The following is a 19602-nucleotide window of genomic DNA, read 5'->3' as shown; positions in this document are numbered from 1 at the left end:
GGATGTGAAGGGTAGAGGGAAACTACTACGTGCTAGTGAGATTGCAACTTGGTCCAACCCTTCTGAAAAAGTCTAGATGGTTCTCAGAACATAGAAATGTATGACCCACCGTTTTCTCTTCTGGAGATTTATCTGAAGGAAACTAAAGCCCCTGTCCAAAGAGGTCTATATACACCTGTGTTCATAGCAGTACAATTCATAATAAGCCAAATTTGGAAGCAGATGGCCAAGGACAGATCAAGTGTCTAAGAAACTTGTGGAACTTGACAGACTTCATTTTCTACTGAATAGTATAATCGAAAAAAGTTGAGAAATAAGCACAGAGGGGGAAACACAAAGCCAAACATGGGCTGGGTTTGGTTTATTGCACCAAAGTAGTGGGGTGGGAGGGGGGCTTGGGGACCTAGTGCTTGATGGTGGAGAAGGAGGATGAGGGGTTAGAATATTTTGCAGAAAACTAAGAAATTTCACACATGTACCAATAACTGTATTTACTGTTGACTATAAATCATTAACCCACCCAATAAAAATAAAAATATGTTTTTAAATTTCCATTACCTCATTTTTTGCCAAATAGTGGTTAGAGTTCACAGTTTTCGTAAAACAGGCACATACATGTAACTGAATTTTTTTTGTCTTATTATTATACAGAGTTAAACCACTGAAATACTACTTAGAATACAAACATAAATGTCTTAGTCCAGCTCGTGTTAGTAAATAAGGTCCTAAAAAAACTTGAATTTGGCCACAAGAAAACCAGATCTTGGATGTCCCCAAATGTGGTGAACCATAGCTTTTCCTTTCTCCCACAACTCTGGAGACTTCCAATGGGCTGCGAGGCCTCTGTCCAACAACAGGGCTAAAGGCATAAATCACACTTTCCTTGGAACGTGAAAAGACTGTGGGACAGTTACTGACCCTATTTTTATTCTTAATAAAGATCTTTCTATCATGAGTTGTTGAGAGATTGTGCTAACAGATTAAAACAGAAAGACATACATCTATTGAGTATGTGGATGTGCTTACTTTGAAAAAAAGAAATCATTTTGAAGTAATCACGTCTGCCAGAATTACTTATGCTCTAAACCTCCATTTTCACTCACTTTCAGCTTCCAGTACTTTAATGACATAACCTTGTTAACAACAGAAATTTATAAAAGGCATTAGGGGCAATGCCGATTCTGAATGTCGTGTTCCTGAACATTAACTTCTACATGTCTCTTACTTTCCAAAAATGTACTAGTTATTACAGTCCCCTGCCTATGGATACTAAAAAAAAAGTTCTTATTTAGAAGTGTCTACTATTATCCTCCTCTCAGAAATTTTACCCACTACCTTTTCATATAAAATATATACCTAACTTATATAACTATGTAGCATATTTTTATAAAGTTCATGGTCAGTAGCCCAGAATTCTGAAGCATGTAAATAGCTATGTCAGGTCTCAGATGTATCTTTTTTTCTTTTTCTCTAAATGGGAGATAAGAGAAACAGGTAATATTTTGAGAACTATGTTGTTTTTTTAAATAAAAGGAATATTTGGCTGGTTACCAAGTAATGAAATATTAAGTCCAGTGGTAACAATATACACTCAACTAAGTGTGACTGCCCCTTATGTCCAGTGGTGCAGTTATATCCTATTAAAACTCTGAGTGAGTAGGGGATAGTTTCTTCTGCAGGATCATCACAGTGCTAGACTAAACCATTAAAAAATAAATTCCGGGGGCGTCAGGCGGTGGCGCAGTGGGTTAAGCGCATGTGGCGCAAAGCGCAGGGACCGGCGTAAGGATCCCGGTTCGAACCCCGGCTCCCCACCTGCAGGGGAGTCACTTCACAGGCAGTGAAGCAGGTATGCAGGTGTCTGTCTTTCTCTCCCCTTCTCTGTCTTCCCCTCCTCTCTCCATTTCTCTCTGTCCTACCCAACAACGAATTGCGTCAACAAGGGCAATAATAATAACCACAAGGAAGCTACAACAAGGGCAATAAAAGGGGGGAAAATAAATAAATAAATAAATAAATTCCATCTGCTTGTGAAAACCAGTTCTCCAGTATCATGTCTTTCAAGGTATGATTTGCTACCTACAATAATACTCAAATATAGGATGAAGTCATTCAAGCATTTTTCAAATAAATGTGTCAGAACAGTATAAATTATAGTTCATGAAAGGCATGGAAGGTCATAATGTCACACTCTGTATCCATCGGAGTATGAATCATGCTCATAATTAGCTGAACAACTTATGTGCCTTACACTATTAAAAATAACTTTACTGGGAGAATAATATTTTTTACTGGTATCAAAGTTTCTGAAAAATTAACAATTGAAAATGAGATGAAAACGCTCACATATACATATAAACATATTTGTGTATATATATATATATGTGTGTATATATATATTGCATTTAGACATGTGAATTATTTAATCACCGATAACAAATATATTTAGACCTAGGACAGCTCTATGCCAATGAATTATATGGTAGTATTTGATTCATGAAAACTAAATGAGTTTTTTTACCCATGTGTGAGTCTCTACAGTGCTAAGTTTACTAATTCTATTTTCCACAGTTGTAAAGACTAAACAGAAAATTCACAGCTAAACATCAGGACCATTATGAATTGGAAAAGATGCACAGGTGCCTGATGTAAGACAACTTACGTCATCTTTTCAGTAATAAAAGTGATTTGATCTCAAGTCCAGTTTTGAGGCTTTAGGAATTTGTGTCTTTAGAAACTGTTCAAATGATACTAAAATTGAGAGCACAGCTGCTTTTAAACATGTGCTCCTTCTAAGCATCATGACTAATTGTGACTAATACCCCCAAATTAATTCAATTTCAAGAATTAACTATCTCAAAACACAGAACATAGTCATACCCCTGAAGATACATATAGCCACATTCATATAGTCACTATTCCTGAATGCTGTGAATTCATCTGGGAACATTTAACATTCCACAGTTCAGCAACCCTTACAAATTTCTATTCCTAGGGAGTAGTAAACTTTCGCTTTCATTCTTAGAATATTTTATATTAGAACATTGCTTATGTCTTAGTTTTTACTATATTATTTTAGTATAACTCAATTTTAAATAGAAATGGAGAAAAGAGACAAACTGATGATTAAAAGGAGCAGCAGAGCTAAAGATGCTGAAAGAGTTTCTTTTACTTATTTTTCCATTTTAAGTGTTTTTACTATTGTAATAATTTTACAAAATTTGGCTTAAGTATCCAGATACTCAGAAGTTAATTAGAATTATATACTAATGCAGCACATGCTAATGGGATCAGAAAGTACTTCCTGACTGCTCTTTGATACTCCATAATTTACTATAAACTACAAATGCAGATAAAATAAGTTATGAGCAGCAAAAGATAAGGTAGTAAATTTTCAAAATGTAATATAATTGGGTTACCTATATACAAAAAACAATGTACTTTGATCCAGATGTTGGACAGATCAAAGTCGGAAAATTTAACCTATAATAAAAACTAGTAGTGATTTAGCCCAAGGTAGTATGCCATTATTAAAACTTAAAGGAATTTTTCTTACATTATTAATTAATCATTATACAATTAATTATTAATTTACATTATTATTACAAACATATCAAACACCTGATTGTATTCCACAACATAGAAATAAATACATAAGGGGGACAGGCAGTGGTGCACCATATTAAGGGCACATAGTATGAAGTGCAAGGACCCCTTTATTTTTCCACCTAGGGTGGGGACACATAAAGGGAACAAACCATAAAAGCTGATAGCAGAATTCCATAAAATTCTTCAGAAAAATAATTATGTTTTATCATATGAGATTATGAATTTCTATATTAAGTAAGTTAGATAATCTAGATGAAATAAAAACATTTTTAGGCATAGACCTGTCAAGTTTGAGCCAAGAAGAAGCAAACAAATTGAACAGACCAATCACCAATGTAGAAATAAGTTCCCAAGAATAAAAACCCACATTCAGTGAATACACTAATGAACTATACAAAACATTCAGAAAACTAACACATGTTCCCCTCAAACTCTCCCAGAAAAATTAAGTGGGAGGAACACTCCCAAACACATTTTATGAAGCTAATATCTCTCTAATCCCCAAACAGGAAAGGAGTCTCCCAAAAATAAAATTATATTCCTATATCCATGATGAATAGTAATGTAAAGATCCTCAACAAAATCTTGGAAAATCAAATCTAACAGCATAGAATGAGAATAATCTACCAATACCGAATGGGATATGTTCCTGGGAAGCAGGGATGGATGGTTCAGTATATGCACATCAATCAATGTAGTGCACCATATTAAAAAGTATAAAAGCCACAATTTCACATCAGTTGATGATGAAAAGGCATCTGAAAAATTCAATTCGCATTTAAAGACCCTTAAGAAATTTGAAGCACTGCTGGGCCATAGGGTAGGTTCATCCCTAGTGTCCCAATAAGTCTCCAAATTGCTTTCCACAATGGTTGGGCCATTTAGTACTCCACCAGCAGTGAATAAGTGTCCCTTTTTCTCCACATCCTCTCCAACATTTGTCATTTTTGTCCTTCCTAGTGTATGACATTCTCACAAGTTTGAAGTACTATCTCAATGTTGTCTTTATTTGCATTTATCTGATCACCAATGACTTGAGCACCTTCTCATATATCTGTTGGCCCTCTCATTCTCTTCCTCTGTAAATTGTCTGTTCATGTCCTAGTCCCATTTTCTTTTTTTTTAATTTTTTATTTAAGAAAGGATTAATGAACAAAAACATATGCCAGACATCAGACAAGAAACTAATCACCAAAATATATAAAGAGCTCAGCAAACTTAGCCGCAAAAAAGCAAATGACCCCATCCAAAAATGGGCAGAGGAAATGAACAAAACATTCACCACAGAGGAGATCCAAAAGGCTAACAAACATATGAAAAACTGCTCTAGGTCACTGATTATCAGAGAAATGCAAATCAAGACAACACTAAGATACCACCTCACTCCTGTAAGAATGGCATATATCAAAAAGGACAGCAGCAACAAATGCTGGAGAGGATGTGGGGACAGAGGAACCCTTGTACATTGCTGGTGGGAATGTAAATTGGTACAGCCTCTGTGGAGAGTAGTCTGGAAAACTCTCAGAAGGCTAGACATGGACCTTCCATATGACCCAATAACTCCTCTCCTGGGGTTATACCCCAAGGACTCCATAACACCCAACCAAAAAGAGGTGTGTACTCCTATGTTCATAGCAGCACAATTCATAATAGCTAAAACCTGGAAGCAACACAGGTGCCCAACAACAGATGAGTGGCTGAGAAAGCTGTGGTATATATACACAATGGAATACTATGCAGCTATCAAGAACAATGAACCCACCTTCTCTGACCCATCTTGGACAGAGCTAGAAGGAATTATGTTAAGTGAACTAAGTCAGAAAGATAAAGATGAGTATGGGATGATCCCACTCATCAACAGAAGTTGAGGAAGAAGATCTGAAAGGGAAACTAAAAGCAGGACCTGATCAAATTGTAAGTAGGGCACCAAAGTAAAAACCCAGTGGTGAGGGGTAGGCATTTAGCTTCCTGGGCCAGTGGGGGGTGGGAGTGGGCGGGAGGGATGGGTCACAGTCCTTTGGTGGTGGGAATGGTGTTTATGTACACTCCTAGCAAAATGTAGACATATAAATCAGTAGCTAATTAATATGAGAGGGGGAAATCAATTGTATGTCTCAAAGTTTCTCAAAAGACAAACTGAATCTTTTTAATATATAGGCTATGTATTTGATATGCGGACTCTCTCAAAAGCCTAGACCAAGTAGATTAGAAGCTCCCAATAGCACAGCTATATACAAGATACTGGGTACTGTCCAGCAAACCATAACAAAGGGACTTTTCAAAGTTAACCCAATTAACAAATAATGTGATGATAACTAACTATCGATTGTCTTTTTGAACCCTAAGACAGCAGGAACCTCACATCTTCACTATAGAGCCCCTACTTCCCCCAGTCCTGGAACCCTTGGATAGGACCCACTTTCCCGTATGCATCTCCCAATCCAAACCAAATAACATTGCATCTGCCGATCACAACCTAACCAAAGCAACGATTGCTACCTCAACATGCTTCACCTCAGAATGTATCCAGAGACTTCACGTGTGGAATGACAACCCTTCAGCTTCATTACTCGGGTGAGACCTTTCCTTTAATAGTACACTCTAATTTCATCTCAGGTAGTTCACTTTCCAACAAAGTCCCATAACCTAGATATACACCAGTTTCTGTGAGAGAGAGCTTATGTGCACACGTATCCATAAACTACTGCAAAATATATACCTGAAAGCAGGACTACACTAGAGTTTGCAGTGAGTACCTCCCTAACACTTCCTCTCCACTATTCCAAGCTTGGGATCCATGATTGCTCAACAAATTGTTTGGCTTCATATGTTAACTCTCTTTTCAATCACCAGGTTCCAGATGCCACCAGGATGCTGGCTAGGCTTCCCTGGATTGAAGACCCCACCAATGTGTCCTGGAGCTCAGCTTCCCCAGAGTCACACCCTACTAGGGAAAGAGAGAGGCAGACTGGGGGTATGGACCGACCAGTCAACGCCCATGTTCAGCGGGGAAGCAATTACAGAAGCCAGACCTTCTACCTTCTGCATCCCTCAACGACCCTGGGTCCATGCTCCCAGAGGGATAGAGAATGGGAAAGCTATCAGGGGAGGGGGTGGGTTATGGGGATTGGGTGTTGGGAATTGTGTGGAGTTGTACCCCTCCTACCTTATGCTTTTGTTCACTAATCCTTTCTTAAATAAAAAATTTAAAAAAAAAAGGGGGCAATTATGTATAGATGTAGACAGATAGTTGTAGAGATGATAGTTAACCCTTCTCTGCAACCTTAGGAGAACTACTGTGGTTCGCAGAAGAGGGATTGGAGATTCGGAACTCTGATGATGGGAATAAGTATTGAATTATATCCCTGCTGGCATGAAATTTTGTAAATCAATATTAAATCACTAATAAAATTTAAAAAGATAAAAAGATAAAAAAAAAAGAAAGGATTAATGAACAAAAACATAAGGTAGGAGGGGTACAACTCCACACAATTCCCAGCACCCAATCTCCATAAACCACCCCCTCCCCTGATAGCTTTCCCATTCTCTAGCCCTCTGGGAGCATGGACCCAGGGTCATTGAGGGTTGCAGAAGGTAGAAGGTCTGGCTTCTGTAATTGCTTCCCCGCTGAATATGGGCGTTGACTTGTCGGTCCATACTCCCAGTCTGCCTCTCTCTTTCCCTGGGGAAGCAGAGCTCCAAGACACATTGGTGGGGTCTTCAATCCAGGGAAGCATGGCCGGCATCCTGGTGACATCTGGAACCTGGTGATTGAAAAGAGAGTTAACATACGAAGCCAAACAATTTGTTGAGCAATCATGGATCCCAAGCTTGGAATAGTGGAGAGGAAGTGTTAGGGAGGTACTCACTGCAAACTCTAATGTACTTCTGCTTTCAGGTATATATTTTGCAGTAGTTTATGGATACGTGTGAACATAAGCTCTCTCTCACAGAAACTGGTGTATATCTAGGTTATGGGACTTTGTTAGAAAGTGAACTACCTGAGATGAAATTAGAGTGCACTATAAAAGGAAAGGTCTCACCTGAGTAATGAAGCCGAAGGGTTGTCATTCCACATGTGAAGTCTCGGGACGCAGTCTGAGGTGAAGCATGTTGAGGTGGCAATCGTTGCGTTGGTTAGGTTGTGATCGGCGGATGCAATATTATTTGGTTTGGATTGGGAGACGCATACGGGAAAGTGGGCCCTGTCCAAGGGTTCCAGGACTGGGGGAAGTAGGGGCTCTATAGTGGAGATGTGAGGTTCCTGCTGTCTTAGGGTTCAAAAAGACAATCGATAGTTAATGTTATCATCACATTATTTGATAATTGTGTTAACTTTGAAAAGTCCTGTTGTTATGCTTTGCTGTACAGTATCCAGTATCTTGTATATAGCTGTGCTATTGGATGCTTCTAATCTACTTGGTCTAGGCTTTTGAGAGAGTCCGCATATCAAATACACAGCCTATATATTAAAAAGATTCAGTTTGTGTTTTGAAAAACTTTGAGACATACAACCGATTTTGCCCCTCTCATATTAATTAACTACTGATTTATATGTCTACGTTTTGCTAGGAGTGTACATAAACACCATTCCCACCACCAAAAGACTGTGACCCATCCCTACCACCCACTCCCACCCCCCACTGGCCCAGGAAGATGCATGTCTACCCCTCACCACAGGGTTTTACTTTGGTGCCCTACTTACAATTTGGTCAGATCCTGCTTTTAGTTTCCCTTTCAGATCTTCTTCCTCAACTTCTGTTGATGAGTGGGATCATCCCATACTCATCTTTATCTTTCTGACTTAGTTCACTTATCATAATTCCTTCTAGCTCTGTCCAAGATGGGTCAGAGAAGGTGGGTTCATTGTTCTTGATAGCTGCATAGTATTCCATTGTGTATATATACCACAGCTTTCTCAGCCACTCATCTGTTGTTGGGCACCTGTGTTGCTTCCAGGTTTTAGCTATTATGAATTGTGCTGCTATGAACATAGGAGTACACACCTCTTTTTGGTTAGGTGTTATGGAGTCCTTGGGGTATAAGCCCAGGAGAGGAATTACTGGATCATATGGAAGGTCCATGCCTAGCCTTGTGAGAGTTTTCCAGACTACTCTCCACAGAGGCTGTACCAATTTACATTCCCACCAGCAATGTAAAAGGGTTCCTCTGTCCCCACATCCTCTCCAGCATTTGTCGCTGCTGTCCTTTCTGATGTATGACATTCTTACAGGAGTGAGGTGGTATCTTAGTGTTGTCTTAATTGGCATTTCTCTGACAATCAGTGACCTAGAGCAGTTTTTCATATGTTTGTTAGCCTTTTGGATCTCCTCTGAGGTGAATGTTTTGTTCATATCCTCTGCCCATTTTTGGATGGGGTCATTTGCTTTTTTGGTGCTAAGTTTGCTGAGCTCTTTATATATTTTGGTGATTAGTTTCTTGTCTGATGTCTGGCATGTGAAGATCTTCTCCCATTCTGTGAGGGGTCTCTCTGTTTGTTTAATAGTTTCTTTGGATGTGCAGAAGCTTTTCAATTTGATGTAGTCCCATTGGTTTGTTTCTGCTTTGGTCTTCCTTGCAATTGGGTTTGATTCATCAAAGATGTCCTTGAGGTGTATGTGGGAAAGTGTTTTACCAATGTTTTCTTCTAAGTATTTGATTGTTTCTGGTCTGACATCTAGGTCGTTGATCCATTTGGAGTTGATTTTTGTTTCTGGTGAGATAAAGTGGTTCAATTTCATTCTTCTGCATGTTTCAACCCAGTTTTCCCAGCACCATTTATTGAAGAGAGCCTCCTTTTTCCATTTAATGCTTTGGGCCCCCTTATCAAAGATTAGATGCCCATAGGTGTTGGGATTTACTTCAGGGCTTTCAATTCTGTTCCACTGGTCTGTGTGCCTATTTTTGTTCCAGTACCATGCTGTTTTGATGATGATGGCTTTGTAATATAGTTTAAGGTCTGGGAGTGTGATGCCTCCATTTCTGTTTCTTTTCCTCAAGATGGTTTTGGCAATTCTAGGTGTTTTCAGGTTCCAGATAAATGATTGTAGTGTTTGTTCTATTCTCTTAAAGAAGCTTGGTGGAATTTTGATGGGTATTGCATTAAATTTGTATATGGCTCTGGGGAGAATATTCATGTTGATGATATTTATTCTTCCAATCCATGAGCATGGGATATCCTTCCATTTCTTGGTATCAGTTTCTTTTTCCTTGAGTAGTGACTCATAGTTTTCAGCATACAAGTCTTTCACTTCTTTGGTCAACTTTATTCCTAGGTATTTGATTGATTTTGCTGAAACAGTAAATGGGAGTGATTTCTGGATGTCTTCTTCTACAGATTTAGTGTTTGCATAAGGAAATGCCACTGATTTCTGTACATTGATTTTATACCCTGATACCTTGCTATATTGCTTAATAACTTCCAGTAATTTTCTACTGGATTCTTTGGGTCTTTCTATGTATACTATCATATCATCTGCAAATAGTGAGAGCTTGACTTCTTGCCTTCCAATCTGTATTCCTTTGATTTCTTTCTCTTGCCTGATTGCTATGGCAAGAACTTCCAATACTATGTTGAAGAGTAATGATGACAGTGGACAGCCCTGTCTAGTCCCCGATCTGAGGGGGAATGCGTTCAGCTTCTGTCCATTGAGTATGATGTTGGCTGTAGGTTTCCTATATATAGACTCCACTATCTTGAGGAATTTCCCATCTATTCCCATTTTTTGTAGAGTTTTGAGCATGAATGGGTGTTGGATTTTGTCAAAGGCTTTCTCTGCATCTATTGAGATAATCATGTGGTTTTTGGCTTTGCTTTTATTTATGTGGTGAATGACATTGATTGACTTACGGATGTTGAACCAGCCTTGCATTCCTGGGATGAATCCCACTTGGTCATGATGAACAATCTTTTTGATGTGTTGCTGTATCCGGTTGGCCAAGATCTTGTTTAATATTTTGGCATCTATGTTCTTCAGAGATATTGGTCTGTAGTTTTCCTTTTTTGTTCTGTCCCTATCAGCTTTTGGTATCAGGGTGATGTTGGCTTCATAAAAGGTGGAAGGGAGTATTCCTGTTTCTTCAATCTTATGGAATAGCTTAAGAAGTATGGGCTTTAACTATTTCCTGAAAGTTTTGTAGAATTCGTTTGTGAAGCCATCTGGTCCAGGACTTTTGTTGTTGGGGAGATTCTTAATAACGGTTTCAATTTCTTTGTCTGTGATTGGTGCATTTAGATTTTGTAGTTCTTCTTGGTTCAGTTTTGGAAGTGCATAGGTTTCTAGGAATTGTTCCATTTCTTCCAGATTCTCTAGCTTGGTGGCATATAATTCTTTATAGAAGTCTCGCAGGATTCTCTGGATTTCTGTGGTGTCAGTTGTGATATCTCCTCCATCGTTTAAAATTCTATTAATTTGAGTCTTCTCTCTTTTTTGTTTGGTGAGTCTGGCTAGGGGTTTGTCAATTTTGTTTAATCTTTCAAAGAACCAACATTCGGCTTCATTGATCTTTTGTATGGTTCTCTTATTTTCGATGTTGTTTATTTCTGCTCTAACTTTAATGATTTCTGTCCTTCTGGTTGCTTTAGGGTTCCTTTGTTCCTCTTCCTCTAAGTCCTTGAGGTGTGCAGTAAGGTCGTTCATTTGAGCTTCTGCTTGGTGTTTAATATGTGATTGTATGGCTATAAGTTTCCCTCTCAGTACTGCTTTAGCTGTGTCCCAAATATTTTGATAGGTTGTGTCTTCATTTTCATTAGTTTCCAGGAACATTTGAATTAGCTGCTTGAGTGAGTTTCTGACCCAGTGGTTCTTAAGGAGCATGTTGTTTAGTTTCCAAATTCTGTGTCTTTTAATAATTTTCCGTTTGTTGTTAAATGTTAGTTTTACTCCACTGTGGTCTGAGAAGATACTTGGGATGATTTCAATGCTCTTGAATTTATTGATGCTGTCTTTGTGGCCTAACATGTGGTCTATCCTTGAGTATGTGTTATGTGGATTTGAAAAGAAGGTGTTTTTTGGGGTGAAGGAGTCTGAAAATGTCCAAGAGGTCTAGTCTGTCGATCTCTTCATTCAATTCTCTTGTATCTTTATTGGTTCTCTGCTTTGTTGATCTGTCTAAGTGTAAGAGTGGGGTATTGAAGTCTCCCACTATTATTGTATTACTATTGATGTATTTTTGAAATTCTTTCAGTAGATGCTTAATGTATTTAGATGGTCTCTCATTGGGTGCATAGATGTTAATAATTGTTAAGTCTTCTTGGCTGATTGATCCTCTAATCATTATGTAATGTCCTTGCCTATCTTTTATTACATTATTTAATTTAAAATCTTTCGTGTCTGAGATGAGAATGGATGTTCCTACCCTTTTTTGTGGTCCGTTAGCCTGTATGATAGTTTTCCATCCTTTCACTTTAAGTCTGTTTTTATCTTGTTGTGACAGATGGGATTCTTGCAAGCAGCATATGGTTGGGTTATGTTTTCTGATCCATCCCCCCACCCTGTGCCTTTTGATGGGTGAGTTTAAGCCATTGACATTTATTGATATTATGGATTTAATGTATTGTAGTGCCATTGTTCTAAAAAAAAAATTTGTTTGCTCTGATATATTACAAGTATTATAGTGATGTTCTTGTTTATAAGAAGTCTTTTAGTACCTCTTTCAGGGCCGGCTTGGTGATGGTTGCCTCCTTTAACTGTTGTTTGTCTAAGAAGGTTTTGATCCCTCCATCTAGTTTGAATGAAAGTCTAGTAGGATATATTATCCTTGGTTGAAACCCTTTTTCATTCAGGGCTCAATAGATATCTTTCCACTCCCTTCTGGCTTTTAGAGTTTGAGTGGAGAAATCTCCAGATAATCTTATGGGTTTTCCCTTGTATGTGACTTTTTGTTTCTCTCTTGCAGCTTTTAGGATCCTTTCTTTATCATTACTTCTTCTCATTGTGACTATGATGTGTCTTGGTGTCTTCAGGTCTGGGTTGATTCTGTTTGGTACTCTCTGGGCCTCTTGAATCTTGGTATCCTTTCTGTTATTCAGGTCTGGGAAGTTTTCTTCTATTATTTCCTCTAGAATGTTTGCTTCCCCTTCCTCTCTTTCTTCCTCTGGCAGGCCAATTATACGAATGTTCCTTCTTTTGAGATCATCCCATATGTCTCTGTTGTTGTTTTCAGGGTCTCTCAGTCTCTTTTTAAGCTCTTTCACCTCTTTCTTAGTTTTCTCTAACTCATCCTCTGTCTGACTAATTCTCTTTTCTGCTTCTGTTAGTCTGCTTTCCCTTGCCTCAGCTTCTTTCTTCATTACAGCTATTTCAGCTTTCAGTTCTCTGATTGCCTCAAGATAATCAGTATTTTCCTTGGGGGTCTCAACTGTTGTTTCCCTAATACTGCCATTCCTTTCCTCCAATGTTGTTTTCATTTCTATGATTAATAAGTTTATTATTGCTTGCATACTTTTCTTATCTATGGTTACTTCTGGATGATTTGTAGTTTCTTCTGGGCTCTTGTCTTCATTCATTGGGGTAGCAGTTTTATTTTTTTTTGATCTACCCATTTTTTTTTATTTGTTTCTTTTTTTATTCTCTATTGTTTCTCAGTTGTTGTGTCTTGAGTACAAGTAACACTGTACTAAATACCTTTATGACAATTGCACTCACCAACCTCAGGAATTACAGTAGCAACTGAAGTAAGTATTGAAGTAGTTTAATCGTTACCAGTTAGCCAAACAATTTCCCCAGTCCGTGAAATAATAGTAACCAAATTCCAGTGAAGAAAGAGAAAAGAAAGACAGGATAGCAAGGATAGACAGTTATGCAAATCTACTATACACTGTATATTCTAGGGGTAACAAGAGGTGAAAGGGAACTAGAGTAGAGATACACATATAGAGAGTCCACTCTGAGTCAGATTTCTTCCCCAAAATAATTCACAAATTCAGAAAGGCGAAGAAGAAGGAAGAAGTGTATGACAAGATTAAAAAAAAGAGAGAGAGAGAGACAAGAGAGAGAAAAGGGAGAAGATAAGTAAAAGAGTTGTAATTAAAGAGCAGTGCAAGGAAATTCCCAAATGTGTATCAGTGAATTCAAAAAAGCACCCTGTTCGGTGGTGTGGGGTATCCTGCTAGGAGCTGGTCCCCAGGGACTGCTTATGGGGGTGGGGGCGGGAAGGAGGTATGCTTGAAAATTAAAAGGAAGAAAAAAGAATTTTTTCCCCTTTTTTCCCTACTCTAATTCTTAACCCAAATTAAGTCATAGTCACCTCCTTGGTGTCTAAGGACCCCTTATTGGCTGGCCTGCTAAAGGCAGAAAATCCTATTGTTTCCAGGAGATGTGTGCGGAGCTCAGCGGCTAGCGGCTTCTCTGTCCGCCATCTTCCGGGAAACACCCCCCTCCAGACTTTTTTAAAGGATTTCTCGAAAATGGAAACTAGCTCCTAGTCCTTTGATCCAATGAGAGCTATACTCAAGAAGTCTTTGGATCTGCCCTCAGGGTCGCGGTGGTCCCTGGAGACTCCCAAGAGAAAGCCCCCGAGCTATAGTGCTCCCTCCGGGTCCTCTGCTGGCCACCCAGCAGCGCTCTGTAACTGGCAGAGGAGCCACCTTCCCGGGTGGAGGACAATGCCTGGCACCCGCCTTGCGCAGCGCCACCTGGGAAGTCTCTAGCAGCCGCCCGCTAGCTCATGCCACCTTTACTCTAATTCTTAACCCAAATTAAGTTATAGTCACCTCCTTGGTGTCACCGATAGGGCCCCTTATTGACTGGCCTGCTAAAGGCAGAAAATCCTACCGTTTCCAGAAGATGTGATCAGAGCTCACGCCACTAGCGGCTTCTCAGTCCGCCATCTTCTGGGAAACCCCCTGGTCCCATTTTCTAATGGGGTTTCTTGTTTGTTTGTTTTTTGTTCTTGTTTTGTTTGTTTGTTTTCTTGTGCTTGGTTTACTGAGCTCTTTATGTATATTGATTACTAGACCTTTGTCTGATGTGTGCTGTGTAAAAATCTTCTCATACGCCATTGGGTGTCTCTCTGGGTAATGGTACCCTTTGCTGTGAAGAAGCTTTTCACTTTGTTGTAGTTCCATTGGTTTATATTTGCTTTTATTTACTTTGCTGTTGGATTTGAATCTTTGATTTTTTTTGAAGCATAGGTAATGAAGTATCCTACCAATGTTTTATTCTATGTATTTGATAGTTGATTGTCTAATGACCATGTCCTTGAACCACGTGGTGTTGACTTTTGGGTAGGGTGTTAAGTGATGGTTCATTTTCATCTAGTTGCATGTTTTAATCCAATTTTCCCAGCACCAATTGTTAAACAAATACTCCTTTGCCACTTAATGGTTTGGGTCCCCTTGTCAAAAATTGGCTGGCTATAGATATGTCAGTTTATTTCTAGATCTTCAGTTTTATTCCTCTCCTGGGAATTTACCCAACAGAGAAAAACACCTATCAGAAGAGATCTGTGTATGTCTATGTTCATAGCAACACAGTTTGTAATTGCAAGAACCTAGAAGCAATCCAGATGTCCAACATCAAATTGATGGTTTTAAGAAAATGTGGTATATGTACATGATGGGAATACTACTCAACTATTAAAAATAATGGAGCTGTCCCCTTTGTATCCTCCTGGATGAAGCTTGAGGACATCATGTTGAAAGATAAGCCAAAAAGAGAAGGATGAATACCAAATTACCTCACTTACTAGTGGGACTTAATAAAGTAGCGACAGGGAAGGAGAGTGCAAAGTGAAACATGAACTGAACATGCTGTACTGCACCAAAGCAAAGGACTGTGGGGAAGGAAAGGAGGGTGAAGAGGAAAAAAAAACAACAACAACAACAACAAAGAACTCTGAGGGCCTATTACATAACGAAATTGTATGCATATGTCAATGATTGTACTGTAAAGCATTAAGCCCCTTAATTAAAAGAAGAAATTTAAGGGGGCTGGGCAGTGGAGCAGCGGGTTGGGTGCACATGGCTCAATGTACAAGGAGTGGCTTGATCCCAGTTAGAGCCCCCGGCTCCCCACCTGCAGCGGGGTCACTTCACAGGCAGTGAAGTAGGTCTGCAAGTGTCTATCTTTCTGTCTCCCTCTCTGTCTTCCCCCTCCTCTCTCGATTTCTCTCTGTCTTATCTAACAACAATGACAGCAATAATAACAATAATAATAGCAATGATAAACAACAAGGGCAACAAAAAAGGAAAAAAAATTGTCTCCAGGAGCAATGGATTCATAGTGCAGGCACCAAGCTCCAGCAATAACCCTGGAGGAAAAAAAATAAAGAAAAAGAAAAAATATTAAAAACAAAAGAAGAAATCTGAAACAGAAGAAAAGTTCTTGAACATAATAAAGGCTATATATGACAAACCCATGGCTAACATCATAGTTCTAAAATCTAGAACTAAACATGGCTGTTCACTAACACCACTACTATTCAGTTTAGTCCTTAAAGTCCTTGCCAGTGCAACCAGACAAGAGATATTAAAGGAATCCATATATGAAAGTAGTAAGTTAAACCATTACTATTTACATATGGCATGATAATAAGCCTAGAGGACCCCAAAAACTCAACTAAAAGATTATGGAAGCCATTAATAAACTCAGTAAAGGAGCAGGATATAAAATCAATACACATATACCTGTGAGTCAGAGAAAAGAAAAAGAAGGAAGTGATCCCATTAACAATTTAATACAAAAAGACAATATACCTTGGAGTTAGTCTAACAAAGGAGATAAAGAATATTTACAGTGAAAATTATAGGACACTGTTAAAAGAAGTAGAGGGTGATGCAAAGAAATGGAAGAATATCCCTTGCATGGATTAGACAAATAAATATTATTAAAATGGCCATGCTAACAAAAACAATCTATGGATTCAATGCAATCCCTATCAAAATCCCAATAATGTACTTCAAAGAAATTTTTTAAATTATCCAAAAATTATGTGGAAACACACAGAGAGAGAGACACACACACTATAAATAAATAGAACTACATCAAACTAAAAGGCTTCTACACATTGAAAGCAAACAACACAAAACTAATCAGGCAACCCAGTAACCAGAATATATTTACACATCACACATCTGACAGTCAAATTACATAAAACATTTATTAAGAAATCACACTATCCAATAAATGAAAAAATAACCATTAAAATATATAAAGTTCTGAATAAACAGCTTTCTATAAAAGAGATATGTATACAGACATATGAATAAATTCCATTTCATTTAGCATTAGAGAAATGCAATTTTTAAAACTACACTGAGATCCTGCCTCAAATCTGTGGTAATGGCATACATAAAGCAGGAAATTACAAGTGTTGGTGAGAACTAGGAAATCTATTACACTTTTGGTGGGAATATGCACTGGTCCAACCTCTATGGAAGCAATGTGAAGAGTTCTCAAATAAAAATGGAACTACCTTATAAGCTAATAGTATCACTCTAGGCATATATCCAAAGGAAATCAAAATTCAAAGGGACATATGTACCCCACTGTTCATAATTCCATTATCCATAATTTCAAGGTGTACAAGTAACCTGATTGCTCATGAATCAGTTTATTGGTTAGAGCTGAGGTGCTAAACTTTATTAATGTTCACTAAATCAAAAGAAAGCCACAGAGTAGATATAGGTAGAGCTAGTAATGTTTATCTTACAAGTATACAACTATAGTGACTCTCAACGCAATTGCAAATAAAAATATAGATTACAAATATCAACTGAGTCATCTCTGGTCCAATAGAAAATAAGTGTTCACTCAGGAAGTATAAGCAAAATAGTTCATTTAATCAAATTATACATAGAAAGAAACATCTCTAAATCCTAGTGATCAGACTGATAGTAAAACAAATCCACAAGTAATCAATAAGGAGGAAAAATTCTCATCTTACTTTTCCAATTTATACATAACAAAAACACTGGTTTATATAGCTGAAGCTAAAAATGAAGGAAACTATATCCTATGAATAATTCACAATAATGTCAAGAAAAATCATTCAAAAGTCATTTAAATACATGTCCTTATGCAGCTATCAAGAACAATGAACCCACCTTCTCTGACCCATCTGGGACAGAGCTAAAAGGAATTATCTTAAGTGAGCTAAGTCAGAAAGATAAAGATGGGTATGGGATGATCCCACACATCAACAGAAGTTGAGTAAGAAGATCTGAAAGGGAAACTAAAAGCAGGACCTGACCAAATTGTAAGTAGGGCACCAAAGTAAAAACCCTGTGGTGAGGGGTAGACATGCAGCTTGCTGGGACAGTGGGGGGTGGGAGTGTGTGGGAGGGATGGGTCACAGTCTTTTGGTGGTGGGAATGGTGTTTATGTACACTCCTAGTAAAATGTAATCACATAAATCACTAGTTAATTAATACGAGGGGAAAAATTAATTGTATGTCTCAAAGTTTTTCAAAACACAAACTGAATCTTTTTAATATATAGGCTGTGTATTTGATATGCGGACTCTCTCAAAAGCCTAGACCAAGTAGATCAGAAGCAACCAATAGCATAGCTATATACAAGATACTGGGTACTGTACAGCAAACTCTAACAAAAGGACTTTTCAAAGTTAACCCAATTACCAAATAATGTGATGATAACATTAACTATTGATTGTCTTTTTGAACCCTAAGACAGCAGGAACCTCACATCTCCACTATAGAGCCTCTACTTCCCCCAGTTCTGGAACGCTTGGATAGGGCCCACTTTCCCGTATGCCTCTCCCAATCCATATCAAATAATATTGCATCTGCCGATCACAACCTAACCAACACAACGATTGCCACCTCAACATGCTTCATTCACCTCAGACTGTGTCCAGAGACTTCATGTGTGGAATGTCAACCCTTCAGCTTCATTACTCAGGTGAGACCTTTCCTTTCATAGTATACTCTAATTCCATCTCAGGTGGTTCACTTTCTAACAAAGTCCCAAAACCTAGATATACACCAGTTTCTGTGAGAGAGAGCATATGTTCACACGTATCTGTAAACTACTGCAAAATATATACCTGAAAGCAGAAGCACACTAGAGTTTGTAGTGAGTACCCCCCTAACACTTCCTCTCCACTATTCCAAGCTTTGGGTCCATGATTGCTCAACAATTTGTTTGGCTTTGCATGTTAACTCTCTTTTCAGTCACCAGGTTCCAGATGTCATCAGGATGCCGGCCAGGCTTCCCTAGACTGAAGACCCCACCAATGTGTCCTGGAGCTCTGCTTCCCCAGAGACCCACCCTACTAGGGAAAGAGAGAGGCAAACTGGGAGTATGGACCAACCAGTCAACGCCCATGTTCGGCGGGGAAGCAATTACAGAAGCCAGACCTTCTACCTTCTGCAACCCACAATGACCCTGGGTCCATGCTCCCAGAGGGATAGAGAATGGGAAAACTATCAGGGGAGGGGGTGGGATATGGAGATTGGGAGGTGGGAATTGTGTGGAATTGTACCCCTCCTACCCTATGGTTTTGTTAATTAATCCTTTCTTAAATAAAAAAGAAAAAAAAGATATGTCCTACTCAGAAGTAATAACAGGTGTACATGTGACTTAGAATGGAAGTGAAGGCAGAACCATAACAAATGGGCAAAAATATACATATTGTATGTAGATATATAGATATAGATAGATAGTTATAACCTCAACCCATATCTGTGACCTCGGGAGAACTACTGAAGTTTCCAACAGAGGGGGTGAGGACACAGAAATCTGTAGGTGGGAACATTAAGGAATTTTATCTCTATTATCTCATAATTTTGTAAATCAACATTTACTAATAAATAAGAAAAAGGAGATAAATAAAATTATATGTTAAAAGTAAAACAAATAATTTGAGAATGGTGAGATACAGGACACTCTTTTTGATTATGCTAGTCACTCAGAGAACAACAAATATCCAAATAGCATATATTCACTTATAAAAGTGACCGATATTCCCAGGTATTTGAAATTTCTTGAGAAAAACAAAAAGATAGCACCATTTCCAAGATACAAATAA

The sequence above is a fragment of the Erinaceus europaeus genome, chromosome 2 (genome assembly GCF_950295315.1).
Source record: "Erinaceus europaeus chromosome 2, mEriEur2.1, whole genome shotgun sequence".
NCBI lineage: Eukaryota > Metazoa > Chordata > Mammalia > Eulipotyphla > Erinaceidae > Erinaceus > Erinaceus europaeus.
Note: the sequence above shows the minus strand (reverse complement) of the source record.